We start from the raw sequence: 9,752 nt of genomic DNA on the forward strand, positions 1-9,752 counted from the left end.
AGATAGCAGCAGGTTTGGGTCAAAACAAGGCCGCTTTGTGCTAAATATAAAGTCATTTTTCTGGTACCAAACCAAGAAGTAATGCTGGGGCGAGTTGTTCGGAAAGTTGTGAGCATGTGGAAGAATTAGGATGGTAGGAATGCGTTAAGGAAGTGAGGGACACGCTTGGACTGCAGCTCAATCTTTAAAACGAACTGTGTCTGGTTTTTGACGTTTTTGAGATGGTAAAAACTGGTACAACACCTTTAGTTTCATTTTCTTTGGAGAAATACTGTAGCACAGGTAACGCTAGGCTACAGGCGATGTTGAACCACGCCACAGACACCAGGAAAATACACACTTTTTTAACAAAACTACAACAACTGCACAAGTAATAAAGTACCAATAATACCGTGATTTTTAAAGCCTGCAGTTGTGATTGGTCAGTTTGGTCTGTTTCTATGCGTAACACCAGGTCCAGGACGAAAAAGGAAATAAATAAAATGGTAATGGTCACATTTTTATATAGCGCTTTTCCACCTTCACGCAGACGCAGAAACTGGGGGCAGGATGGGTTAGGTGTCTTGCCCAACAACACAAAAAACAGGGTTCATCTGTGAGAACTGGAACTGCATCGCCAACCTGTGGGTCAATGGATCGAAACGTTTATGTCGAGAGCGGGAGTTGAACTGCCAACCTTCGGATAAGTGGATTTGACACTTTACCAATTGAGCTACAGTCACCCATAAATAATAAACTGATCATGGATTGAACAATATGATTTTTTTGTATCTATTTGTCATGATCCGCACTGTACGCTCCTGGTTTTACTCCTGTCCTGCTCTTTCCCTCCCTCACCTGCCAGATCTGGGCTGGGCTCCTGGCTCCTCCTGCGCGCACCTGCAGCCCATCAGCAAAATCAACACACCTGCTGTGCATAAAAGGAGCTGGGAGAAGAGACTCAGCGCGAGATCATCGGCGTGTCACTGCATTCCCGTCGTCCCTGCATTCCTGTCTGTTCCTGCGTTCCGTGTTCCCGTGTTCCTGTTGTGTTCCGGCCCTGGACGTCTCATGCCTGCTCTGCCCTACGCCCGTCTGGTCTGCTTGTCGTCCTGTGGTCCCTTCATGTCCCCGGTCCCTGTGTTTCCTGTGTTCCTGCTCACCTGGTCACCTGCTCACCTCCGGATCACCCGCTGTTTGTACTTGTCCTATTTTTACAATAAATCCGCTACACTCACCCGTTATGACACTATTACTGGGTTTCATTCTATATACTAATAATATTTAATACACACGAGGAACAGCTACAATTAAAATACAGTTAAAATCCTGATTTTTGTTGCTACACAATGAGTTCTTCTGTCTAGTCAATAATAAAAACGATCAAGTTCAACATTTGTGCTTTTACCTGTTAGATATTTTAAGACAAGGTGAAACGTAATCTATAGAAAAAAAAACAGTCTCTTGGCCTGTATCTTGTAAAGACATCACCTGACATCATCACGCTAAAATCTGAACATCACCGATCAGCTTCGTGCACGATGGAAGCTAAAGAGTTTGAATCAGAAGGACGGTCAGCCTGAACGTTTCCCATGCGATGTGATGTCTATGAGGTTGTCAAAACATCCTGACAGATCAGACGGTGGACACGGAGCTGCGGGTGGACGTCTTCTTTAAGTCCAATCTCGAACCATTTCCAGAGAAACCAGACAAAAAAAATGGCTTGGAAGAGGAATTAAAGAACCTGCTTTTGTTAGGAAAGACAATCCTTCCTTAAACAGAAATGGGGGCCTGAGAAATTACCTCTCACAGATCTATGATTCCACCCTCAGACCCAAAGCAAACAAAGAGAACAATAGCAGGGCCATTAACGGTTGAATAGGGTCATTAAGGCTGAAACTGGAGACAATAGCTGTTTTGTTTTTTTTGGGGTTTTTTTTTTTTGGGGGGGGGGGGGTTAGCTTCAGTGTCATTAGCTCCTCCCTTCAGACAAATATAAGGCAGTGTCCAGCAGTAATTTGACCAGAACCGAAGAAGCGGCTTGTAGGATTGAAGACGTTTGGCTACTCGTCCAAGCCGTGGCTTGGAGTTGCCACTTATCTCGACTGAACTAAATGTCAAAGGTGCTGCTGAATTGAAACTACCACTTCGTCACAATGGCAAGGCAAATTTATTTGTACAGCACAATTTGTACACAAAGAAATTGAAAGTGCTTTACAGAATAAGAAAGACATTAAAATCACACAAATCAAAACATAAATAATCACAAATAATAATCATAAAATGCACATTAAAACATAAGAGTGGAGAATAAAAACCTTTCAGTCATATTCTCAGATAAACTCTCTGTTTTGAGCCTGGATTTAAACATCGTCAAAGTCAAGGCCTGTCTCACATCTTCAGGAAGAATGTTCCAGGTTTTAGCTGCATAAAACTGAAACACTGATTCTCCAGGTTTAGTCCTGACTCTGGACCAGCAGGAGGCCGGTCCCTGAAGTCCTCCTCATGTGAGATGGTTCTTGTGGCTCATGTGGGAGATGTTCTTTGGTGCTGGTCCATGGAGAGACTTGTTCACACTGAGCTGCTTTAAAGTCTCTGAGCCACAGGAGCCAGAGACCTGAGCCACAGGACACATGTGTGAAGTACTTCCTGGTTCTAGTCCTGACCCGAGCAGCAGTGTTCTGGATGTTCTGTTCTGTCTTAAGGCTCGTTTGGAGAGTCCAGTGAACAGGACGTTACAGTTGTCTAAACTACTGGACACAAATGCAGGATAAGTCTCTTTAAGTCTGGGTTTGACAGTTTACCTTTGATTTTTGACATGTTTTTTAGATGGTAAAAAGCTGCAGATGTTACTGATTTGATGTGGTTGTTGAAGTTCAAGTCTGAGTCCATTATTACCTCTAGATTTCTCGCCTGGTTTGAAGGTTTTAGAGAGAGACTGGAGGTGACGCTGACACTTTCTCTATGTTTCTGTGGGCCAAAGATGACGACTTGAGTCTTGTCTGAGTTTAGCTTCAATGAAACAAAACACAACTCTAGGCATGTTTTTGATGAGCTAACAAAAATCTAACATGGTTTAAAGCTCACAAGAGTCAATGTTATGTAACGTAGGACCTTTAATGATAATGGTTCAGACTGAATTAATGGTCACAGCCAAAGTAGCTGTGGTTTGGGGTCAGACTCTCACCTGGCAGACTTCACTGACGGCATTCAAATGACCTGCAAATAGAGAAGAGTCATTTATCAAACTTTTGTCCACAATTTGAGGGGAGGATTTTAGAGGCAAAACAGAACAACATTTGTATTATTAGACTGTTTTTGTTCTATGTTGTGTTTTACAATCAACAAAATGTAAAATAACAATACCAGAAATAAAGCTTAATGTGTCTACTTCAAAATTAAATAAGTAAAATCTGGTACATTGATTAGGCTGATGACAACTTCACGAACAAGTCTTTATACGGAAGTTTTTTGGGAGAAAATACAAATGAACATAAACAAACATTGAAGAAGTAACTGTTTAGTTTATCCAATCTAACGCTCACTGCACTCTTCACTGAATGGAGTAGACCACATTGCTTTGTTTGTGGCTCGGGGTTTTGTCCTTTTGGTGAACCAGTTTCTACATCGGCAATATAAAGTCCAACAGAAGGAGGTTTGCATTCCCGGCAGACATGAAAATTTAATTCAAAAACTGGTCATAGCGCAGTAATAGGCCTGTCAGGCGATCTGTGAAGCCCTGAATAAAATCTGTATCGAACTTTGGAAGGCGACGCACCAAAGGACTGGGATGTCAAGGCTTAATAATGTGCAAGTCTGAAGCTCAAAACAAACCTAAGAATGGAACCCAACAACAGAAGTAGCTGGATTTGTACACCAGCCCCCACCTCTGGCAGTAATCTGAAGAGAGTTTGGATGGAAACAGTTATGTGGAAAGGTTCTCAGAATGGGGAAGATTCACAGTGTTGGAGCCATGTCTCAATGAGCAACAAAAAATCCAGAAATCATCATCCAAAAGGCCCAAACAGAGAGTCATATCCTCAGAACCCCGTGCGGAATTTGGCTAAATGCTTGCGGCTGCGTCTCAGGGAATGGTAAGGAGAGAAATAATTCCAGAATTGGCAATTACTCTCATCAAGACGCCTCAGAGTTTTCATGAGGAGACAGGTGAGCGCAGAAGGTCGGCCAGGACTGATACCAAGTGAGGAGGAGGCTTTAGCAGTGCAGGTAAACGACTGCTAGTAGTTTTTTTTAGAAATATATCTCTGCAAGGGTTTAGAGATGTTATTGGTGGTGAAAAGTTGGCAGGGATGGAGAGGCTGAGGAGGCTGATGGTCCTGCTGCCATGGTTTACTTCAGGCTGTGTAGTTGTCATTTTGTGATTAATGTCCCTTGATTTGGATACAATCTCATTTCTCTATGAGGCTTATGACCACGACAAAAGAAAACAAACTGCTTTCACTCACGGATGAACGAACATGCAAAAGGAGCTCACTGGATTTAGAGGTAAACTTTTTGACCATTTTGAATGTTTTCTTTAAGCTTTCTTTAAAAAAAAAAATGGACGTGGCCTGGACTTTTACTGTTTTACAACATTTATTATAATCATGACTGAACCTGAGTTGCCAGTGCCTAAACCTGCAGACACTCTTAGGTCAAAGTTTATGAAATTTAAACCCAAAATATCTCATAGTTTAAATGCCAGATGCTTAGATTTTGGATTAATTAATGCTAGATCCAGATGGAAAGACAGAGAATGTAAAAGTAGGACTAAAGCAGGACCCAACCAGGACTGAACCATAAACCAGAATGAAACCAGGACTAAGCCAGGACTAAACTGGGACGGTCAGGCCTCATATGTGTTCAGGACAAAGCAATGACTTAACCGGGACTAAACCAGGATTAAACTAGGACCAAACTGAACCAGAAGTGAATAAGGACTGAACTAGGACAGACAGGCTGTAGATTTGTTCAAGACTAAATCAGGAGTGAACCAGAACTAAATCAATGCATAAAAAAGTTGGAAATTATAAAAATGACTTAAATGTTTTGATTTTTTTTTCCAGTATGAAAAATGGCTACCAATGACTCTTTGATTCAGGACTCAGAAATCATTCTCTGGGCTACAGTGTCAATAATGAACATCATCATTCTACTCCCTGTGTGTATTTATATCCTTTATTTGGGATTCAAGCAATGGGAATCCAAGAAAAATTATCCCTCTTGGTTTATAAGCTACAACGATTTCTTCACCTACAATCTTGTCGTTATGGAACTGGTCGCAGTTGCTGCATATGTTGCTCTTGCTACAATTTTCAGATTTGAAGAAAAAAGTGGGGCATTAATTACGATTGGTAGTTTTGGATGGTACGGAGAGATGATGTTCCCGACTTATACATGCATCGAACACTACGTTGCCGTGGTGCATCCCGTGACGTTCCTCGGTCTCAAAAAGGGTAAAGGTCGTCTGATTCGAAACATCTCCACTGGACTGGTTTGGGTGGTCACACTTGTCCTAATGTCCACTGCATGCATTAGAGGTTATGATCTCCCTTTCTATAGTGCAAATGCATGTCAAATGATAGCTTATTTAAGTGTAATATTGTACTGCAGTGTAGCTGTTCTCAAAGTCCTCATCCATCCAAAGCCAGGGGGCGCTACAACAGACAAAACAAAGCTTCAAAAATCAAATCGTCACGCCTTCTTTGTCATCATGCTGGTCTTGGTAGTGCTGAGTTTAAAGCTTTGTCTCAATGCAAGTTTGAACATTTTCTGGGGCGTGAAGAAAGTAGATGTCGTTCAGTTTATGGGTGTAATTTTGATTACTTATTGTAATAACTTATTGGGCAGCCTGACTCTGCCTCTGCTTTATCTGCAACGAGCAGGAAAGCTACAGCTGTGTTTGAGTAAATTTGGAGTACGTAAATAATCAGAAAGATGCCCTGGTTTCAAATGCTTTACACCGTCCCAAATGACTCTTTCAGTTTTAGATTTTTGAATAATTTTGTAATAACTCTTCCACAAAACACACTCCAATATTTAGGAACAAATTCAAATTTATTTTTTGAATGTATGGTCCATAGACAGTGAGGCCTGGCCCTAAATGTAATGATTTTCTCTAAAGGGAAATGTATAGGTTATTCAAATGTAAATATTATCACGAGAATATGGTACTATAGTTAAATCTGCACTTTGTAACTTTTTTAATGCTGCTTGTATTGCAATGTTGCTTTGTCTGGAATGTGCCAAAATATAGCAATAAATAAATTGAATAAATGTGTTTTTATTGCTCAAAAGTATTTAAACATTTTTACTGTGAGGGGAGTCGCCTCTCCAGAGATCTGACCTGCAACTTGGCTGGTGATGTTCATTCTTCTTCCCAAAAAGGCGATTTCAGGTCTACAATTATTACAAAATTCAGCAGCACGTGTCCTGACTAAGACCAGGGGGCGGGGCCACATTACACCGGTTTTAGAATCCCTGCATTGGCTCCCTGTGTGTTTCAGGATCGATTTTAAAGTTCTTTTACTGGTTTTTAAATGTCTTAATGGTCTTGGGCCTTCTTATCTTACAGAACTGCTTTTATCCTATGAACCCTCGCGGCCCCTGCGCTCCTCCGGCAGCAGGCTCCTAGTTATTCCCAAAGTCAGGACACACACTCATGGAGAGGCCTCTTTCCAGTTTTATGGCCCCCGTCTATGGAACAGTCTGCCGGAGGACCTCAGGGCCGCAGAGAACATTCAGGTTTTTAAAAGCAGGCTCAAGACCCATCTTTTTAGCATAGCTTTTGATTAGTATTTATCATTTTAGTTTACTTCTCTATTTATTTAGTCTTATTTAGGCTGGCTAGTGTGTTTATGTTTTACTTATGTTTTATTTACTTGTTTAGTTTTGACTTATTTTATTATTTATTGATTATTTTATTATTTATTTATTATTTATTTTATTATTTATTGACTTATTTATTAGTTTTGACTTATTTTATTATTTTTAATCATTTTAGATTTGCCAGTGTTTCCTCTGAGGAGCCCTCTGCACCGGGAGCTGTGGTTGGCTGTGGCGGCTGGGCCCTGGCTCGTGGGCCCTGGAGGTTTGGTCTTGACCTCATCTCTTCTCTGGGCCCTGGGCTGGTGTCCTGTGGCTGTGGGTGACCCTGTTCCTGGTGCAGATGGTTCATCTGGTGGCTCTCTCATCTGGTTCATCTTTATCCAGCCTGTTCCACTTAAACATATTTTAAATGAAACCAAGGTATTTTAACATGTGTTGAGGTGGGGGGTGGGAGTGTGTGTTGAGGTGGGGGGTGGGAGTGTGTGTTGGGGTGGGGGGTTGTTTGGTTATGATTATTGATGTGTTGGGGTTGGGTTGTTTGGCTGTCGGGTGGCTGGGTGGGTTTGGTGGGTGGGACTGATTTTAATGCTTTGTAAAGCACTTTGTGTTACTTTTTTTTGTATGAAAAGTGCTCTATAAATAAAGTTTGATTTGATTCAGTTTTATTTATATTGCACATTTAAATTTAACTTCAGCTGCCCAAAGTGCTTCACATAAAAAAGTCAACAAAAACAAAATATACATGATACAGTGGAGCAAAAAAGTATTTTTTCAGCCACCAATGATGCAACTTCTGCCTCTTAAAGAGACGAGAGAGGCCTGTAATTTTCATTATAGGTTCACTTCAATTATGAGAGACAAAATGAGAAAAATAAAACAGAAAATCATAAATCAGTTTATTTGCAAATTATGGCAGAATATAATTATTTGGTCAATAACAAAAGTTTACCTCAATACTTTGTTATATTCCATTTGTTGGCAGTAACAGAGGTCAGATGGTTTTCTGTAAGTCTCCACAAGTTTTTCACTGTTGCTGTAGTTTGGCCCATTCCTCCTGCAGATCTCCTCTAGAGCAGTGATGTTTTGAGGCTGTCGCTGGGCAACACAGACTTTCAACTCCCTTCAAAGATTTTCTGTGGGATTGAGATCTGGAGACTGGCTAGGCCATTCCAAGACCTCGAAATGCTTCTTACGAAGCCACTCCTTTGTTGCCCGGGTGGTGTGTTTGGGATCATTATCATGCTGAGAAATCCAGCCACATTTCATCTTCAATGGCCTCGCTGATGGAAGGAGGTTTTCACTCAAAATCTCACGATACATGGCCCCATTCATTCTCTCCTTTACACGGTTCAGTCGTCCTGGTCCCGTTGCAGAAAAACAGCCCCAGAGCATGATGTTTCCACCCTCATGCTTCACAGTAGGTCTGGTGTTCTTTGGATGCAATGCAACATTCTTTTTCCTCCAAACACAAGAAGTTGAGTTTTTACCAAAAAGTTCTATTTTGATTTCATCTGACCATATGACATCCTCCCAATCCTCTTCTGGATCATCCAAATGCTTCTATCAAACTTCAGACGGGCCTGGACATGTCCTGTCTTCAGCAGGGGGACAGGGGGACACGTCTGGCACTGCAGGATTTGAGTCCCTGGTGGTGTAGTGTGTTACTGATCGTGCCTTTGTTACTTTGGTCCCAGTTCTCTGCAGGTCATTCACTCGGTCGCCCTGTGTGGTTCTGGGATGCTTGCTCATCGTTCTGGTGTCATTTTGACCCCACAGGGTGAGATCTTCCGTGGGACCCCAGATCAGTGGTCTTGTATGTCTTCCATTTTCTAATAATTGCTCCCACAGTTGATTTATTCACACAAGCTCTTACCTGTTGCAGATTGAGTGTTCGGGGCCTGGTGTCTACAGTTTTGTTTGTGTTTCCTTTGCTCTTTGGTCTTGTCCATAGTGGAGTTTGGAGTCTGACTGTTTGAGGTTGTGGACAGGTGTCTTTTATACTGATAACAAGTTCAAACAGATGCCATTAATACAGGTAAAAAGTAGGGATGGGACGATATTAAAAGTTAGACTCAAAATAATCGCCATTAATGATATCACGATAATTATTAACCTATTAAAGTTCCGACAGCCCACCCGCGGGCAGTCATCCCTACTTTACAACTATATAGCAATTTACACATACTTCTGCATCACCCACACAAACAAGCTAAACACCAAATGAAAGCTACGGTGCTCGTCTTTCAGAATATGCAAACCATTTTCACCTGCAATCACCACAGTGCTGACAGGAAAGACGTTTTTTACAGACAAAACAAAAATTTGGATTTGGTCTTCACTTAAATTTGAGGGCTCTGGTTCTGTCAAACATCAACATATTCCCAAAAAGTTGGTCTCATTCATTCCGTACAGGTCCAGAGAATACAATTTGATCAAGAAACTATGTCCACTAAATAAGTTAGATCCTCCGTGTCCAATGCTGCAGCAAAGTCTTCCAAATGTGAAATCTGCTCCGTGATTTTTTTGCACTTCTTTTGTCGATTTAAGGTATAATCAACTTCTGACAGTGTAACTTTGTTCCTTAGTGCTAAACACATGTGTTAGCTACTGATTGACACCAGTGTTGGCCAATAAGGTGGGGGTTGTGGATTACTGGCGCCCCAGAGTGCGAGTCAGTGCTACAGATGACTGAAAGGTTACACCCCACTCTCCCCTTTGTAGAATCTACCAATTACATGACACACATTTATTGATATTTTCCCCTCACAGCCAATGAGCAGCGGAACATAATGATGTATGGCATGCCATGGTTTTCCAAAAATAGATGGAGTTTGACAAGTGCGTAAACGAAGCCGAGTGGATCCAAAAATCTGTGCGTAATGCGCGTGCATATTATGCACTGTCGTTATGCGTTCTAACCATGGCAAAACAGACAAAACAAAGTA

This window comes from Periophthalmus magnuspinnatus, chromosome 18 (assembly GCF_009829125.3).
Source record: "Periophthalmus magnuspinnatus isolate fPerMag1 chromosome 18, fPerMag1.2.pri, whole genome shotgun sequence".
In the NCBI taxonomy this organism is placed as follows: domain Eukaryota; kingdom Metazoa; phylum Chordata; class Actinopteri; order Gobiiformes; family Gobiidae; genus Periophthalmus; species Periophthalmus magnuspinnatus.